Source organism: Numenius arquata, chromosome 2 (assembly GCF_964106895.1).
Source record: "Numenius arquata chromosome 2, bNumArq3.hap1.1, whole genome shotgun sequence".
NCBI lineage: Eukaryota > Metazoa > Chordata > Aves > Charadriiformes > Scolopacidae > Numenius > Numenius arquata.
Genome location: NC_133577.1, coordinates 7892833 through 7911589, shown reverse-complemented (window position 1 = coordinate 7911589; position 18757 = coordinate 7892833).

The window sequence follows — 18757 nt, the reverse complement described above, 5'->3', positions numbered from 1 at the left end:
TGTCTCAGTGCAAACTTTCCTTGAAGTTTTTGACACTTTTTACCACAAAGGTAGGCATTTGCAGAAACCCAACATGGTGATATTTTGAAGACTCCAAACAGATTTTTCATGGCCATATCTTGCCATTGCTCCATTGCAAATTTTCCGGAATACCTGATGAGAGTTTTGCATTAAAAGTGTATGGTATTTATATCTAGCTACTCTTTAGAGTCCCAAGTCATATCCATGTTCTATTCCCAGAGTAGCCTTCTTCCAGTTCTTTAAAGCTACAGTTTGGCTTTACAGGAAATAATAAACATGCCTACCATACTGTAACTAAAATATTCAGACACATGAATCTTTTTCTTGACTTCCTATAAAAATGTCATTTCTAGCTTTATTTTGCTTGCTCTGGTTTGACTATAATATAAACAAGAGTTTATTAAAGCATTAGCTCTAAGTTGCAGTTCTTTCTTGAGACTGTAAGGTCTTACAAAAAATATTATTGAAACGGCAGGGCAAAAACATGTATTAACAGAAAAATGAATAATGAGTCTGTTTTCATATGGATTTTGTAAAAAGTACAGCTTGTAGTTGAACTAAATGTACTATTCCTTCCACTGCAGCCAGGAAGCCCTCATAGACTTTTGACAGCGCCGCCAAAAAATTAATGCTTCAGCTGTTTAAAAGATATCAAAAGCTTGTTTGACAATTGTAATCTCTTCCAGGAATTTCCTTTCCCATTTTTCCCTCCCTATAAAAACTGATAACGAGATGCTTGTATAGTAGAAATGGAAAGTCTGAGGTACGTTTCAAAGCGCTGTGCATTCCTTCCAGCCTCACGGGATGGGGCACGACATCTCCACGGTGGGGTAGGAAACGCGGGTACTCCATTGTGTAAGTAGCATTTGCTTCAAGGATTAACTGCTTGCCAAGACGGTGCAGATTTAAATGGTTTCTAAGCCATTTTTGAGGTTTTACTTGAGGTGGCGGCCAACAGGAGAGTTCTGGGCGATGGCTGGGTAAGAACTCAAAGCAGTGACCAAGGAAAGACAAAACCAAAGGAAGCAGAGAAATAGGCTGCACGTGCCAGCATCAGTTGGCACAGCAGAACCGAAGGCAAGGGAAAGCAGCCCCAGCCCGGCTTCTCTCCAATCTCTGTCCTCGCTTTTACACCCAGCAAGATGTGAGAAACAGAAAAGAGATGCAGCTTGAACTTTTGTTCTGAAGCGTATCGAAAAGGCACTGAAACGTGGACTCAAAGGTCAGAATTTTTCCCTTTTCTGTAACAAATTCTCAGGACAGCTGTTAATACTACTCCGTCTTTTAAGGCTAATCTTTAATAGTATTCACTGATACGTAATATGAAATATATAGCATTACTGTAGCTGTGGCGAGGAGTGGTTTGTTCTTCTCTAACGATAGAAAGGAGATTCTGTGTTAGGAAGAGTGAGGTAATTAAAGAGGTTGCCAATAAAAAAGCCACTGTGTTTGCAGAGGGTGCCCTTGCGTTCAGCAAATGCCAATTAGAGAAATGTCACTTTATGTGTATGATGGGTTATTACTGCACAAACACTTGTACAATTACGCACCAGGTCAGAAGGGCAAGTTACCTTCGCCTCACAGCCCTTATTTTAAAGCAAACACAACTATCAGGCACACAAATATCAGGCGTTGCCGAAGGGGAACAGTAAAGTAATCAGTGTCTGAAAATGCAGGCTAAAGAGAAAAAGAGTCAGTGTAACAAGCCTTGGCGTTGTGGGAGGTAATTTTTACCACGTCTGCACCACATGGATTAGAAACATCATCTTTATGTAACGGAGAAGCGAATGCTTCATTCCACCACATATTGTTCTGATGTTCGGAAATGGGAAGAGAATGTACGTTTCTTTCAGTTACCTTCTTTGATACTGAAATGTTTGTAGTCCACGTGCCTTTGTAGATGAGTTTGTGTACTTCCTTCTGTTGAGCTACCAATGGTCTGGTACCACCACCATCTTCCTGATAGACCCTCTCGTGTGCCTCTGACTGACTTCAGTAAATGGAATAAAGGGCAGTTCTGCAAGTGACCTGGTGCAGGACATGGTCTTGGGTGTTTACGACTCGCACCTGTTCGTAGGTGTTCTACTTGGTATTATTTTATTTTGCCTGAAGCCTGGATGCAGTCCTGAGTAATGTGCTCCAGGCAATCCTGCTTTAGCAGGGGAGTTGGACTAGATGATCTCTAGAGGTCCCTTCTAACTCTGACAATTCCGTGATTCCGTGAAGCTTCATTAGAATCAAGTCTAAAGAGGCAGAAGGCTCTGTGGATGCTGTGGCCACCTCGGTTGTGTACGGGATAGCTGCGCTATATGTGGATTCGTGAGTTTTGCTCTAAGGCTATCAGTCAGGTTTGTCTTCCTTTCTAACGTGGTTGCCATCTGTGCTTGTGCTGGCTTCTCTGCGGGTCGTAGGAAAGAGCACGCCTCAGCAGGGATTGCGTTATCATCGGTGGCCTGAACCTTTGTGCTCGCTTGACCTCATAGCTCTAGGAAGCTCCGCTGGCAAAAGTAGCGCAGACCTTTGTGGCAGCACCCTCTGGGGTGCCTGGGCTGCCGGTGACGTTGTCCCGCTTCCATATATGCCGAGGTATTTTCATTGACATGCTCTTTTCACAGGTTTGACATTGCTGCGGCTTTAAATTCCCAGCTTTCCCTAAAGAGGAAGCACTGTTCTCGCCCGAGGACCTGCTCGAACCCAGCATCTGCTGGGGCAGGACGGGGTGGCAGAAGTTAAATGGAGAGCATTAGTTTGAAAAATTTTATGAGGTCACCATCCTTTTAAATTGGTTTACACAGATGGCTGTCTGGTTTGTTGCTTTGTCCTTGCTTAATAGTAACTGTTTATGGAAAAACGAATTGCTTTGCAGAAGGAGGTCCAAAAGCTCATGCTGTTGTTTCCCTCACTGGAGATCTTCATGTTATTACGGGCATACAAAGATTTGGCCTGAAACGGAGATTAATTATGAAGCGCACAGTGAATAATTAACTGTTTGACTTGTTCCTAAGCTCTGTAGTCACCGGGTTAGAAATGATTTCCCAAACTGCAGGAGATAAGAGAAGGTTATTCCTGGTTTCACAATGTCCGTATTGTTAGGGCTTTGTGCTGTGTCTACTCTGACATCAGCTGATACCTACGCAAGTCGGGTCCAGCTTCTCATCCAAACCACTTCCTGGGGTTTTCTCGGGTAATGGCAGTGATTCAGAAGACACCGCAGTGCCTCAAAAAGCCCTTTCCTACATATCGCACCCAGAGCGTGTGACCGGGAAGAAATGAAGTTCTTAGGAAAGAGTACTCAAAAAACCCACTTTTTTTTTGTTTGTTTGTTCTGCATTCAGATTTAGATGTGTATTGCTCGGCTTGTGTCCTACTGGCCTGTTCGTAGGCTCGTGGTATGTATTGTGGAAGATGTAGCAATGTGATGTACACCTATGTGTGAGGCAGAAGCCTGAGACTAGCCTCCAGGCAAAGACGCCAAATTTTTATCCACAATTGTTCCTGGCAAAAAAACCCCCAAGAAATAGGGAGGATTAAATTTTTATAAAAGAAATCAAATCTAAATAACGGTACTCTGCACTTTTGCAGGACTGTCTACTTAAGAAGCTGAGAGTGAGTTAGAAACATTGATGAAGCCTCTATTCTGTGAGGTGGGTATGAGTTTTGATTACTATTTTGAAAAAGCATAGAAAATTCAAACCGTTTGCCTGAGTCCAGACACAGAGCTATTTAAGAGCCGTGAATACAGTCCAGAAGTTTTCTGCCACAGCACGTGTTCTGATCAATACTTGCAGATAAGGTCTTTTGACCTTCTCTGGAAGGAAGTGATGAGTTTTTGCATTCTCTCAGCGTTTGAAGTGGCTCTTTTAATTTTCGGTTTCTGACTAATGGAATAAGTGACTCTCACAGATACTTTTGCTCCGCTGTCCTCCTGCTCTTCTTGTGCGGTGGCCTTAGATCACAGTCTGGGGAGATGACATGCTGTGATAGGGGTGTCGGTGGAAATCAAACGTGTCCACTGGATCCAGGCCAAACATGATCAGGGGTTCAGAAATGTTCAGTGTGTTTCATTACTTTTTTATTTTAGCATTTTTGTCACGGTCGGATGCACCAGCAGTCGTTTTAATAAATCCCCTTCCGCGTTGAGACTCGCAGCTCTGGTTCTCAGACCCGGGAGGGCTGGGTCATTTGAATAAGCCTGAGAAGTGAAACCCAGCATTTGTAGGTGCAGCAGCTACGGGCAGCAAAACTAGTGAATCCTTGTCATTTTGATAGCCTTCGTCATTACGAGATACCGTATGCAAAACCATCAGCTCTGCTTGCCCTCTGCGTGAGCAGCTCGGACATGAACCCTCGGCACTTCTGTGCCCCAGGCTGGTTGCCCACACCTGCTCGAGCGGCCCCGTTCCCGAGGGATTTGTTTTGGGCAGTGGCCTGGAGAAACTCTCTCTTGGGTTCTTGGTTATTTCCACTGGTTTCCCTTTTTGGCTTTGGGAGATAGACCCAACGAGTGGGCTTCCGTCTCCTGCTTCATGACATTGGGATCCTGGACTTCCTGTGGCAAGGAATAAGTCAGGATTGGAATGCGTCTCTGTAAGGATTTGGGTTTTTCTTTAAGCCAGTGTTTGCCTTTAAAAGCCTTTTTCGAATAAATTACTCTGACAGTAAGTACCAGAATAGATATCGATAAAATATGAATTTATGCATGCCAGCATTTATCTCTTTTGTGTCTATTCACAAATACATCCCGAAAATTGACTGTAGCTCCATATGGCTCCCAATCTCTTCCCTCCCCCGGCTGTCAGCTTCTCCTTACCTGGGGGAACAAAAGGGAGCAGAGTGCTGGGCCACGAGCTGCAGGTGGGTGTAGCAGAAAAGTTAGATTCAAAGGGGTTTTCTCTGGGACATCACTGTGGCTCCCCAAGCGCCTCTCAGTTCTGATGGAAAACGCGCTAAAAATACGCCGCAGTTTGATGCCAATCTTAGCTTCACCCTCTGAAAAAGGAACAAAATCACTCAGAGGGCGAGTTACTTGTGTGCAGATTTGCTTTCTGGGCGATAGAGCCCGTGCAAAAGCTTTTATTGCTTTAGAAGCTTTTCAGTACACATTATGGCTATTAATTAAAAGCACTTACTTTTTAAACTGAAATTTTACACTTGGTTGAATTGGAGATGACAGGCCTGCTTGTAATCTGTTCAATTGGGCTGTAAGAAAGCTGAGATACCTCCACCCCAAGACCTTCAGTTCTGAAGCACTTCCGTTCAAAATCTATGGTGAGATTTGTAGTACTCCATTTGATTGAAATTATGCAAATCCATTGCTGTAGCATCAAATGCTGTAAGATCTTCAGGAGGGAAATGGTCCTTTTCTTCTGCCTCAATGCGCCGGGGGGATGGCACATCTTGCTGCCTCGCCGCTCGCACCGCGCTGCCCCAAAACCCATCGCTTCACCGCTTTGATGCCCATCGACTCCTCAAAACCTCCAAAATGGGAAAGTTCTGAGCCAGCGTTAGGTGGTGTTGCCATTAGTCAATGATTCTGTTGGTACGGCGTTACCTCAGCATCTGGGGCCGTGTGGGTGGGCAGCTTAGTGGTCTTCTCCTGTTGCTGATGCTCTGTTTAGCTGGTATGGGAGCGGAAACGGTCACAGCTGATTGGGAGGTTTCTACGGAGGTTCCTTTCTGTCGCTGCCTTTAGAAACCAAACACAAGGCCACAGCTTTCTGTCCTGCCAGACCATTAAGTTATACTGTCAAATTCGGAGCAGTTAGATCACGTTTTAAAGATATCCAGGGAAATAAACAGAGAGAGAAGCAGCTAAGGAGGAACAGAAGACAAAACTGGTTGGAAGAACACCTAAGCAGCAGAAGGTTCTGAAATACTTTACCTCTGCTCTAAACTGGAACAAACCCTTGACAACGCTGATGCAGTAAGATATCCTCTTTCGGAACATTTTAAATGTTGCTTCACTTTTGTTTTGCATAAAGATATTTTGATGGCGTGAAGGTATTCCAACTCATATCTCTTGTTAAATTACAATTTTCTGCTTAGCACAACAACACTGTTAAACTGTTAGTATTGAAGCCTCTTCTTATATCACGAGGCCTATTACTTTTATTAATCTTCATTTAAACCAGGGGCAAATTTTCTATATTTTTATGGAACTTTTCATTTCTATCAAATCAGTATGTCTTTCTTTCAGGAAACCCTTTCAGTATGAAAAGTTTGGATGAGTTACACAGTTTTACAAATTTTTTTAATTCTTACTGTGCAGTTTCAATTTTTAAAATGAGTGAAACGTGCCTTCTCTCATTGTCTATAAACCCCATATATCCCTAGAATTACATATTTATGACTGCATAGGATTTCAGCACAGCTAGGGCTGACTTTTCATTTCTGTGAGAATGTTTACAGTTGAACGGTCTCAGGAATAAAACTGCAGCTTTTTTATGCATATGCTTTGCGAATATAGAACTTGCACACACTCTGAGCCGCGAACCAAACGCTTCAGATTTAGCCGGCAGAGAGGAAGGAATTTGTCTGCTCTACAGTGAAAGGAAGTATTTGCTGTGTTATTGTAGTACATGGCCTTTTGCCATCTTTGATAAAGTATTTAAGGGTTGTGCACCCAAAGTCTGCTGCCCTCTTGACCCATCATCCATCACCGGCTGTAGAGGAGGTAGATGAGATGCAGCTCCATAGGAGAGCCATTGTTTCAGCCCCGCGCAGCTCCTCCGAGAACGGAAGCTGCAGACAAAGCGAATCCCTGTGATTCACCACGTTGCTCAGCCTCATGGTGTTTTCTCTTTTCCCTTTACCTTTCCTGGCCCTCTCCGTGCCGGTCGAGGTGGACAGACACACGAGGAAGCGGTGGGACTGATCTGCTTCCCACTCAGCTTCACTGGGCGTGAATGAGACGAGCGTCTGGCACTATTTTTTTTTTTTTTTCTGTATTAAAAAGGAAAACCAGAAGACAATTATCACAGCACTGCGCCTTGGTGATATATTTAAATTTATTTCCCTTTTGACTATTCAACACTGTTGATAAATGATGCTTAAAACACTGAATTGCCCATCATTTTTCTAGTGCACTGTGAATTGCCCAGTCTTTTTTTTTTTCCCTCTCTGAAAGCAGTTCTGGTTACAGAGATGCCAGCATCCCCAGTAAGTATGCCAAGAATGTACAGTTATACTTTATACTGCTAAATTAACAGACAGGAATAGTCACACCAAACCAGATTCAGCTCCCAGATGGGAAAGTGTCTCCTCTAGCCCAAATTTTAATGACTTTTTTACATGAGAAAGTTTCACCAATATAGCATACAGTGTGATTTAAAACAAATGCTGTCGTCTCTCTAAGTTGGTGACAGGTAACTTGTAGAAAATAGTGATGATTTCTCTGTTTTCAGTGACCAGCCAGGGGCTGGAAATGTCTGGACATTTAGGTAGGTTAACTCTTTTCTTAGTATCTTAAACTATTTAAATTTAAAAAGGTTATTTTTAGTTTCTCAATTGTACTTTTCTGAGCACTGGTTTGAAGTGAAAAACAGGGTCTGATTTTTATTCAGTTTGTTATATATGCAACTGTCTTAGTTTTATTGAAATTAGTTATCATTTACATTCCTGTAAGTGACAGGGAACGAGTCCTGGATGGCATAACAACAATATCAGAAGAGCTAACTTTGATTGTTGCAGTATGTGGTGCTGATGGTGTGAAATATTCTCAGAGAGACATTTCAGTCTCCCGAGTAGGAAGAGTCTGTTCATGAGATGATGAAATCCGTGGTCTTTGATGGTTTGCCTGTGCCAGCTGGAATACCCTGGGAGATTTTGGCCCTCCCACAAATTTTAACAATGACTGTGCTATGATGAAACGAGGCAGAAGTTTTACCATTTGTTTAAAAGAAGAAAAAGGGTCTTCCACTTTTTATGAACACTTTATCTAAGAGATGCTGAAGTCCATAGCCTCACTTCTTCTTGGGACCACTTTAGGATCCTGCCGTGAAGCCGCATGAGATACGTGAGTGCTAGAAGAAAAGTTAAAAGGGGCATACATGGATATTTGGATAGAAATACACAATTCTCTGTGGTTGTACCAGCCACTGTAAATACCATATCCCCCAGTCACTGCAGGTGCTCAGACACTGGAGAGATGCTTTAGATGGGGTTACTTCGTGCTGTTCTCCAGTTCATGGTATTTCTAGTTTTCAGGGTACTGTACTACTCTATTCCTGTTTATAAATCTTTTAAGTGTGCACATTAAAAAAGTAATTAAATTGTCATTATAATTTATAGTACGCCTGAAGTCAATCATCTAATTAAACGGAAAGAGCAGAGAGGTAGTAGGTTCATAAGCGTTTATTAAGTACTACAGTATTAATTATGCAGGACTTTTGAACCAAGCAAAAGAGGAAAGAATGGAAACACCAATCTAAAAAGGTTTTCCATTGCTGCCCTTTCTCAATTTAATAATATGAGACACCCCCCACCCCCAGTTGGCAGGACAACACTAATGCTTTCTATTTGTTAATTTTTAATGAAATTATGATGGAGGTTTTTTTATGACAATCACTTGCAGCATTTTCCTGTAATATTTTTGAAAGAATTACATGTCCCCATGCAGGGGGCTATAAATACGTGAGTAGAATTGGAAGATACATTTAGAGTTATGGTTTGGGCTTAGGTTGTACAGGAACAGACTCTCAGTCATCACTCCTCAGCGTGTCAGGCAGGGACTGGAGCTTGTGCTGGTCCCAGAAAAAAGACTCAGGGGGGACGGTGGAGGTGGGGGCTGAGCCCAAAAGAGGAGGCTCTGGAAGAGTGGCGGGGATGGGTAGGGACACCATGGCCATGAGAAGGTTTGTTCTTTCTTTGCAGCCTTTCTCCTGCGTCTGGCTGCAAACCCGTGTGGCTTGGTGGGAAGCAGCAGGGGCCAGGGTCGGGAGGAGGCTCTGCAGGCGACGGGCTGTGGGTCAGAGCCTGAGAAATGGAAGTGTGTGGTATTAGTGAGCTTGGGAAGCAGGGCTGTTTTCGGGTGTCTGGTTTGTAGGTGATGAGGATGCAGGAGAAGCCTTAAATTTAGGTTTTCTTCTTCTTTCCTAGTCTGCTAGAAAAGAAAAACTGCTGATAATGCGCTGACATCGACTTACCTGCCTTCTGTCCTGTTTCTCGAGGTCTCGTTTCAGCCTCGGCGGGCTGTTGATGTTAGACATCAAAATGTCTCTTTTAGATAGCAGAGAGGTCTGATCCTGCAGCCCGGGCCTCGAGCCCTGCCTGTGCCGAAGTAGCCCCTGGGTTTTAGATGAGAGAGCGAGCAAGCGGGCACACGGGCAGCTGCCGGCAGCATTTCGGAGGTCTGTGATCTTGTAGTGATCCATCAGCCTGCGGCGAGCAGAGCCTTACTGGTGCTTGGGGATGCAAATGCAGCCAGGAGGCAAACAACTGCAAGAAACCAGGATGAGACCATGTAAGGGCTTTGAACAGAACTCAGTGTACGCTTTACAACTCAATCGGATGCTGACGGTAAGGGCTAAACTGAAATCCTGGGAAAGGAACACCTTTGTTTTTTTCCTATGAGAACTTGTAGCAGCAAAAGTCTGTCTCCCAGTTCGCCAGAGGCGAGGCCTTTAAAAGACCTTTAGCTCAGGGGTCTTTAAAAAAAGATGGCCAAAACCCCTTCCATTTAAATGGACAAGAAGGCATCAGAGACTTACTTACTTGTACTGTCATCATCAAATTGATGTAATATATTTGGAACCTAATTGCACAGATACCAGTTTACCTTGGAATATGTTAAATAGGAATTCATTGGCAATACATAATTACAACATAAGGGCAGCATCTAAAAGTTGGACCTGGCGTATCTGAAAGCTGGAGAACCAATTCAACAGCTCTTTTTTTCTGGAAGAAACTGAGATTGTGTGATTGGAATAAAAATCCCCACTGAAGGCCATTTCTTCAACAGGCTGCACTGAGCTGACAGCAGAAAACAACAACAACAACAACAAAAGAAAAGCGAGACTGGATAATGAAAAAAATTTAGTGTGTATAGGTTTTGCATTTAAACTGAAAATACTGAATCTCTTTGGCAGTGAGGACTGCAGTGTTCTGTACCATCTTCTTTGGCTCAAGGATGCAGAGGATGGTACGCTGAGGCCTGATCCAGCAACGCAGCACCCTGTCCCGCTGGAGGGAGACCTGTGATTACCACTCTTAATCCGAGGAAATCGATAAGAGCTTTGCTACAGTTTCAAAAAGATAGAATTGGGATTCCCTTTGCGACAAAGGCGATGTTTTACCTTATATGGGACAAATCAAATTATTGACAGCTCTTCCTCCCAGAACTCATAATAACCCTATGATGAGCACAGTCGTTATGCTTCAGGTTAGCGCCGCGGCAGCATTATAGAAGGAATGCAACTTGACGGTTGCCTAGGGAAAAAAATAACACATACATATGTCTATATAGGAAAAAGGTAGTGGCCTAAGCAAGGGCTGAGATGAGGTAATACAGGTTGGGTTATATAATGCATTTTATGGTCAATAAGCTGGTCTTCTGAGCCGCGTACTGGAAAACGTGACGCTTGTCTGTTTGTATCAGACTTTACAGCTATCTCTTTAATACATAAATTGTTCGTGCCGTGCTATTGTTAAGTGTGTTTGCAGCTTCTCACGCTGGCAATAGGCAGAGGCAGTCCCGGCAGCGGCGTCCTCTCTTTGTTGATCCAGTGAAAAACTAGAAAACCCAAACCTTCCTCGTATTGATTCTGAAAACAAGTCGGATGAGTATTACATTGCAGCTATTTGAAGCAACTGTGGAGCGAGCCGTTTGGATACCCTTTGCCAATTTTTTTGTCAAAACAGAGGGAAAAAAGGTCTCCTCTTTATGTGTGAGAGCCCCTTCTTTACCACTTTCTTTAGGCATACATTTTCACTGGGAAAATGGACTTGTTTCATGTTATAGGTAAATAACTGATTTTGAAGTCCCAAATTCTACTTCAGTGCATGTGCATTATGATACAATGATACACTGAATGACTATTGTATTTTAAATCCACCACTGGGGAGATATTGGCAAATCATAGAATCATAGAATGGTTTGGTTTGGAAGGGACCTTAAAGATTATCCAGTTCCAACCCCCTGCCATGGGCAGGGACACCTCCCACTAGACCAGGTTGCTCAAAGCCCCATCCAGCCTGGCCTTGAACACCTCCAGGGATGGGGCATCCACAGCTTCTCTGGGCAACCTGTTCCAGTGTCTCACCACCCTCACAGGAAAGAATTTCTTCCTGGTATTTAATCTAAATCTCCCTTCTTTCAGTTTAAAACCGTTACCCCTTGTCCTATCACTAGACTCCCTGATAAAGAGTCCCTCCCCAGGTGTTCAAACTGTCGCAGGTGTTCTGTCACAGATGGAGAACTTGACCACCCAGTCTGTCTTTATGAGTTGCTCAGAAATCATGCAGAGGGGTCTGTGTTAGGCACTGGCAGAGTTGGGATGGATGGGTGTTTGGTGGCGCATGCCTTGCACACACACTGTGACTCCAGGCAGCTCAGCCAAAGGCTCTCTCTGGAAGCGTGAGTGGGCCACCAGCTTCTCCTGTGCTCCTGGACCTCCTCTGTGTTGGGAGCGCAGGGGTGTCACAGTCATTAACATATACCAGGTGAAGGGTGTTATTTAAAAATCAAAGTATATGGTGCCCTTGCCATGACTGCAGTCTGACCAGGCATATCAGAAGCAGCTTTTAAGTTTCTGTTACTGGAACTTAGGGTGGCCTCAACAGCCTTCAGATGCTCTGTTGTAAATGCTCAGGTAATCTTGGTGCTGATGTGGCTTCGCTGCTAGCAGTGCCTAATGGCCTCATAAAATAAATTCCTAACTAGACTCGGTGCAAACATTTCAAATCCTCTTCAGCCCACAAAATCAAGGGCCAAAAGGTAACCTCAACCCACAGGACTCTCCAGGAAGGTGGAAAAACCCAAAGTCAAGATGAAAGAGTATTTGAGACAAAAAATCTAGGTACATTGAGTCTGGAGAAAGTGTAAGTCAGAGCTTTAACTACAAGTATACATGCAAAAGGGCTGGAAAGAACAGGGCAAGGGTATTTTCGCACGTTATTCAAGAGAAAAGGGGGAAAACTCCCCATGGTTAAGCTGCAGCAGGGAATACTTCGCTAGACCGTTCAATATTGGAAAGGGGTTACTACTGCGCAACATTTAGGTCAGTGGAGCAAACTGCCATGGGAGGGTGTCGAGTCAGTCATCAGTCAATAGACTAGATAAGTGTCTATTACAGATGATCTAGGATGACCCATTTAGAGGTGGCTTTCAACCCCAATGTTTCTGTGATTTTTGTTCTCTTCAGGTACAACTCTTGTCAGATTGACTTGTTCTTCCAGTTAGTATGGGAATTACTACAGCCCTATTGAAAAAAAAGCCCTCCGTGCTAAGAACAGCCTGTAAGCTAGAAATATTACCAGTACTACTTTGCATGTTATAGCAGATGTAAAATGCTAAATAATTATAACATAAACTCAATAGTGTGTGTTTATGAATAATCTCTTGAAACCGGGGTTAAAATTAAAATGTCTTACAAATATTTAGACTATTCTTAAAACATTTTGTTTTCTTCCTTAGAGTAAAACCTTTTTTTCTATTGAAATGTCTCCATATTTTAAAGGTGGGAAAGGTATAAAATTTTAGAGAATAATATTACACAGGAGGTGAGATACACTCTGTGGCCCCATGACCACATGAACTATGTATCTTCTCCTACAAATGTTCACCATACTGCTAGTTCCCAGGGGAGGGTTTAGAGGACCTACAGATCAGAAGCCGATCCACGTGTGTGTACGTATGTATGTGCGTTACCTTTAGGTAATTGTGTGATAGTCTTACTCAATAGTTACTGTAGTTAGTGGAATTTTTCATTGATCCCAGGGCACAGAAGACATGTTTTCTCCATTCCAGGTTATGATTTCTTTCATGACACTATGTGGTTCAAAAGCAGGCTCTATTGTTAAGTAATTAAAATTAGTGCATGGGGAAAGATTCATTTTTATCAACAGAAGCAGCATAATGTATAGCTAACAGCCCATAGCAAGGAAAAATCATTTCTCTTTGGGCTCAATCCAAGTTCCATTGACTTTTACGATACTTGGATCAAACTTCCCAATCATGTTGCTGTGATGATCTGCAAACCCACTGGGGACTTTGCTCATTGCCAGGACTAATCGTAATGAAATGATACGAAAAACACCGGAACGTAGGCGCCGAAACCTAGATCCGTCGTTCAAGTTAAGGATTTCTTTGACTTGTCAGAATGAAAGAAAAGGAGTAGCCCCAGCAAAGGTGATCCTGTCTCTGTTTACTTATCCCCTTTAAATCCCATTTGAAACTACTGTAAGATTGGCATATTAGTAAGCAATCATTAGAGAAGTGGTGAGAAGTGTTTTACTGTATCCTAAGGGCACGCTGGGTAGATCGGGCATAGTGAGCCTGCCTGGAACCTTTTCCTGGGGTCTCCTAATTCTGCTTGTCTCCTGTGAAGTAATCCTGATGATAGAAAAATACCTTGTTTTCTTTGAGTGCTTGCTTTTTTATCACTTCAGCAGTTTCTGCTGTTCACAAAGGTTCTGGAACAGCACGATAACGGTCTGGGATATAATTGACTGAATTTTAATATATCTGTTGTAACTTCCTGCATCAGAATCGGTGGTATTCATCTCTGGAAATACTCAAGTGGGAATTTGAATAACTTTTTGGAGATGTAGAATTCAGTAATGGTCTTTTTTTTTTTTTTGTGTCCTTTTTTCTCTAACTTATCACCTTTCTTAGTCTTTAATTGTGTCTGAGTTTCTGAGTGATCACTGTTGTTTGTTGTGCCTTTTATTCCTCATGAGAAGCCTTTAACTTGATTTCTTACGTTTCTTAGCAGTGGCATTATGCTTTCCTGGCAGCAACATTTTTGCTGTCTAGCATGTTGACTGTGTTATCTGAAAGCGTTTCTAGGTCCCATGCACTTTCTTGGCTCCTTTCCTAGGGCAATTTTTCCTCAGTTGGACTTTCTACACTCAGTGTGGCCTCTCACCGTTTTCCTGTTTTTTATTAATTTTTGAGCAGAATCCATAACGTAGAATCAAATCCTAGAGGTTTTAAGGGGACAAATCTTGGTGAAATTGCCACCTTGCAGTCTGCAGCTGCACTAAAGCTCCTCTGAACGCAGCAGAGAGAGCAAAGGCGGCTTAAAACCAATTTTTCCATTTGTCTGGTTCCTGGGGCAACCAACCAGACCTTGAAGATACTCCACGTTAATAGGAAGCTGCCTCAGGAACCAGGTTTAGCTAATCCCTGCCAGTCTCTTTTAAGTCAGCCGTAAGGCCTCTTTCTGTCATTTAGTGGTAGGGTATCCATGTGAGCTGGCACCTGACTTTTGGACAGAAACAAGAATAAATTCAGTGGAGGCTCTGCTCACCTGCATTGCCGTTTGCATTTGGAAGGTCAACAATTTTCTTCTTTAAAATATAATGCTTTTTAGTTACCCTTCTGGAGGTAGTAAATAAAGGTACTTTAGAGAGGGATTGGTTTAGTACCCTGTTTTGGAGCCTTTATTTTGTTCTGACCCTGTTGTGCCAGGCCCTGCACTTGGGCCACAACAACCCCATGCATCGGTACAGGCTTGGGGAAGTGTGGCTGGAGCTGCCTGGCGGAAAAGGACTTGCGGGTTCTAATTGACAAGCGGCTGAATATGAGCCGGCAGTGTGCCCAGGTGGCCAAGAAAGCCAACGGCATCCTGGCTTGTATTAGAAATAGTGTGACCAGCAGAAGTAGGGAGGTGATTGTCCCCCTGTACTCAGCACTGGTGAGGCCACACCTGGAGTATTGTGTCCAGTTTTGGGCACCTCAATACAAGAGAGATATCGAGGTGCTGGAGCAGGTACAGAGGAGGGCAACGAAGCTGGTGAAGGGCCTGGAGAATAAGTCGTACGAAAAACGATTGAGGGAGCTGGGACTGTTTAGTTTGAGGAAGGGGAGACTGAGGGGAGACCTCATCACTCTCTATAACTACTTGAAAGGACATTGTAGAGAGGTTGGTGCTGGTCTCTTCTCACAAGCAAACAGCGATAGAACAAGAGGGAATGGCTTCAAGCTGCAACAGGGTAGGTTTAGACTAGACATTAGGAAGAAATTCTTCACAGTAAGAGTGATCAGACACTGGAACAGGCTGCCCAGGGAGGTGGTTGAGTCATCATCCTCAGATGAGTTTAAGAGTCGCTTAGATGTGGTGTTGGGGGATATGGTGTAGGGAGGAGCTTTGTAGAGTAGGGTAGATGGTTGGACTCAATGATCCCAAGGGTCTTTTTGCAACCTAGATGATTCTATGATTCTGTTGTCTTGGCTATCACAAAAGGATATCAGGGTGGTACTTTGTCCACAACAACATTCACAAGTCCTGAAAATTCAGGATAAAACCTATGTGTCTGCCCTAAAGTAATGAGTCTTCTGTCAAGTACCACATCATGGATAATTGTTCCTTAGGCCTTTTAAGTTCAGTGGGGTTGCTGGTAAGCTTATTTCTTTAGCTAGTACTGTAGTGATACAGAAATTGAAACTTCCCATCTTGCCTTTTTTATAACTCTTCACCTATGCTGCAAATCTCAGACAGTGGACAGGTGTTGCCTTTGCAAGGGGCCACAAAGGTTGAAGATGACACTCTGCCCATGGATCATGATTGCTTACTAGTTCGAAATTACTATACCACCACTTGTTGAAAGAGCTGTGGAAGTGCTCTGTTTCTTACCCCAGGCAAAGCCATCTGGGTTGCCTTTGGTTGAAGGTCAGTGGAAGGCTCAGACTGACTGAGGTAGGAAACGTGAGCCTCCAGCTAGCCAGGAGCAAGTGGGGACAGGAGAACCTTCAGCTTCCACAGCTAGAGGAAGAGGGCTTCTGTCATAGGTCTTCGCCAGCAGCAGTTTTCCTTTCAATGAGACATGCTGGAGTAGATCAGATAGCTACAAGCTTTTATCGTGTGTGTTTTCCTACATAATGCTGTGGAGAACCCACTGAAATTCATATGCAAAAGCATACCAGAACCTGTCTGGTAACTGTACTTTACTTGCAGGAGCTTTCCACTGTCCTCCAAAAGGCAGCCTTTTATCTGAGATTATTCTCCAGGCTGTTGATTACATTTTTTCAGAGCTGCAGTGTTCTTGGTGATGATTGCGTCAGGACCATCAGTTGTTATTTCCAGGTCCTCAATTTTCTTTTCAGCCTCCTGCCGTTTTAATTCCAAACCTTCAAGCTTCCTGTCCATGGAAACCATAGTAGCCTGGATTAGGTCCAACCTTCCAGAAATATGTACTGCAGGCCTTGTAAAGAAATGAGATAATACTGGGTGGCCAAGGACCACAGCTCTAGACATTGCCAAAACAAAGGCAGGTAAACAGGTAAGCCCTTTTAACAGGCTGAAAGCCGTGTATGAATATGCTGCCAGATCCCTCGCTGATCTTCGTTTCCTCAAGGGCATGTTAAAGTCGCTGCCCGTTCTCCTATGAAAATCATAGGCGGCGGTGTTAAAATCATAAACCACTCGGGTGATTGCGACCAGTAGGTCATACCATACAGCACAACTGGAAAATGTCTTTTCACGCAGCTCCTGAAAGCAGATCCACAAATTCCTTTAAAATGCACCTTAAATCAGCTGCGTTTTTCATCATCTTAGTGAATTTGGTTGTTTCCTTAAAGCCGCACACCTGATCCCAGGCACTTGGCTTGGTATAATTTTTCCCATGTCGCTGTACATCGTGGTCCTCCCTTCCCCACCCAGGGAGAAGGCTGTGCCTGCAGAAGACAGTGGCACCAAGCCCATGCCTGCTTCTTCCTTCCCGTGGCTCCAGGGAAGGGCACAGCAGGGAGGGTGAGCCTTCTCCTCGGGAACGGTGGTGGAGCAGCAGCTGGGGTCAGCTGTAGCCGTGGAGGAGACCTCTTTTGCTTGTGGAAATGCTGTAAGTATTCTGATCAGGGCATGTGTGGTGAGATATTTTATTTCTGGATTTCTGCAAAAGCAAATGAGAATGTCAGGTTCGCGTTAGTGGCAGAGGCCAGTATTGAAGCCTTTACAAAGGACTTCCCACTCCAATTCAAAGGAAGAACAAGCCTCTTCTACAGCTCTTTGCTGTAATAGCTGTCTTGGCCAAAGGCGTGAAGAGGCTTGATCCTTGACTTGATCCCTGAGTGACACAAAAGCTCTCACTGTGGATACACTTAGGACAAACCTTTATTTTTACTGAAACGCTTTTCGCTTGCTGGATGAGGGAAGAGGGACCTCAGGAAAAAGCTGTGCCAGCAAATAACGTGATTTTGCTGGTACGAATGAGGGGTGTGCTGGGAACACACTGTCAGTACAGTTTGCTAGGACAGCTGCACCAGCAGAGCTATCCTATTCTGGATACAGCCTTGTCTTCTGTTCCAGTTTGTCACGCATGATTTATCTTCCTGTCACCTCTGCAGGTCCCCAGGCACCTCTCAGCATAAAAAGAAATTAAAACACAATACAGATGAGTCTGCTCTGTATTGGAGTCTTGACCTTTAATATATCAGGTTTTCATATTGCAACTTTCCCAGCAAATAGGCTGTCCTACAGGAACTGAGGTTGCTTTAGGTGATCTGCAGAGGTCCCACCTCACCCTGCTTCAGTTTTATTTGCTTCCACCTGCAAACTCTCAGGCTGCCTGAAATGCCTTTGAGAGGAGATAAGGTTTTCAGATCATAACCATGAACTCCCTCGGTCCAATGAGGAAAAAAAATTATCATCAAAAAATCAGAGAAAACAGCCCGGCAACCCAAGTGTCAGTAAGATTGCTTAATATTTTCTCCTGATACACAAGTTTAATTTTTATCAGACTTTCGGGTTTGGTTTTTTTTTCCGCTTGGTGCTCTCATTACATTTTCCTTCCTTTATTAAAGAAAGCGTTTTCATCCTGCTCTGTGCTTTTATGGCAGCATTCCTCCTGAGCACACCCGTACGTCGCTCCGATGGCAGGTTCGCAGTCAGGCTCCTTAGATCAATAAACCATCTTAGTTAGTTGTTGAGTATACAAGATTTGAATTTTAAAAATCCACAGTCGCGCTTACAATACCACAGAGGCCAAAACCTGATGTAAATTTTAAGAGGCATCTGAAGAATTGCTCTATATTTCAGTCGTAACGCTTTGCCAGCGTTACCTTTTGACCGGATCACTGTTTGATTGGGTTTTGGTCTCATGTTTTTCTCTGCAACTATTGGAGGTGGTGTGGGGTGTTTTTTTCACCCCCTCCAAGAGACAGACAACTGTGCCTTTAAAGAAACAAAACAACTGTGTCAACAGATGGGAGAGAAAATGCTGTGTCTGAAATAGTGCTAGGAATAAACCGTGTTAAAAATAGGTAGTCTTGCCACAACTGTTTCTTCGGCCAATGTGGAAATCCTTCCTTCCTATACTAGCGCGTTATTAAAACTATACTAAAAACCCTGCTAGAAAACCTGGTAAATTAGTCTATAGAATGTTGCTAGAACAGGAGCTACCCTTTTCCTGCCTGATTGTAACAGCCGTGCTAGTAAAGGAGCAAGGCTAAGGGAGCTGTGCTGCCGCAGGAGAGCTCTGAACGATTCCTGTGACTGACCCCTGGCCGGCAGCACCTCAAACACCGCTCTTGTGGATACAGATTTTAACGATGTGACCCCCTCTCCACCCCCAGCCAGGA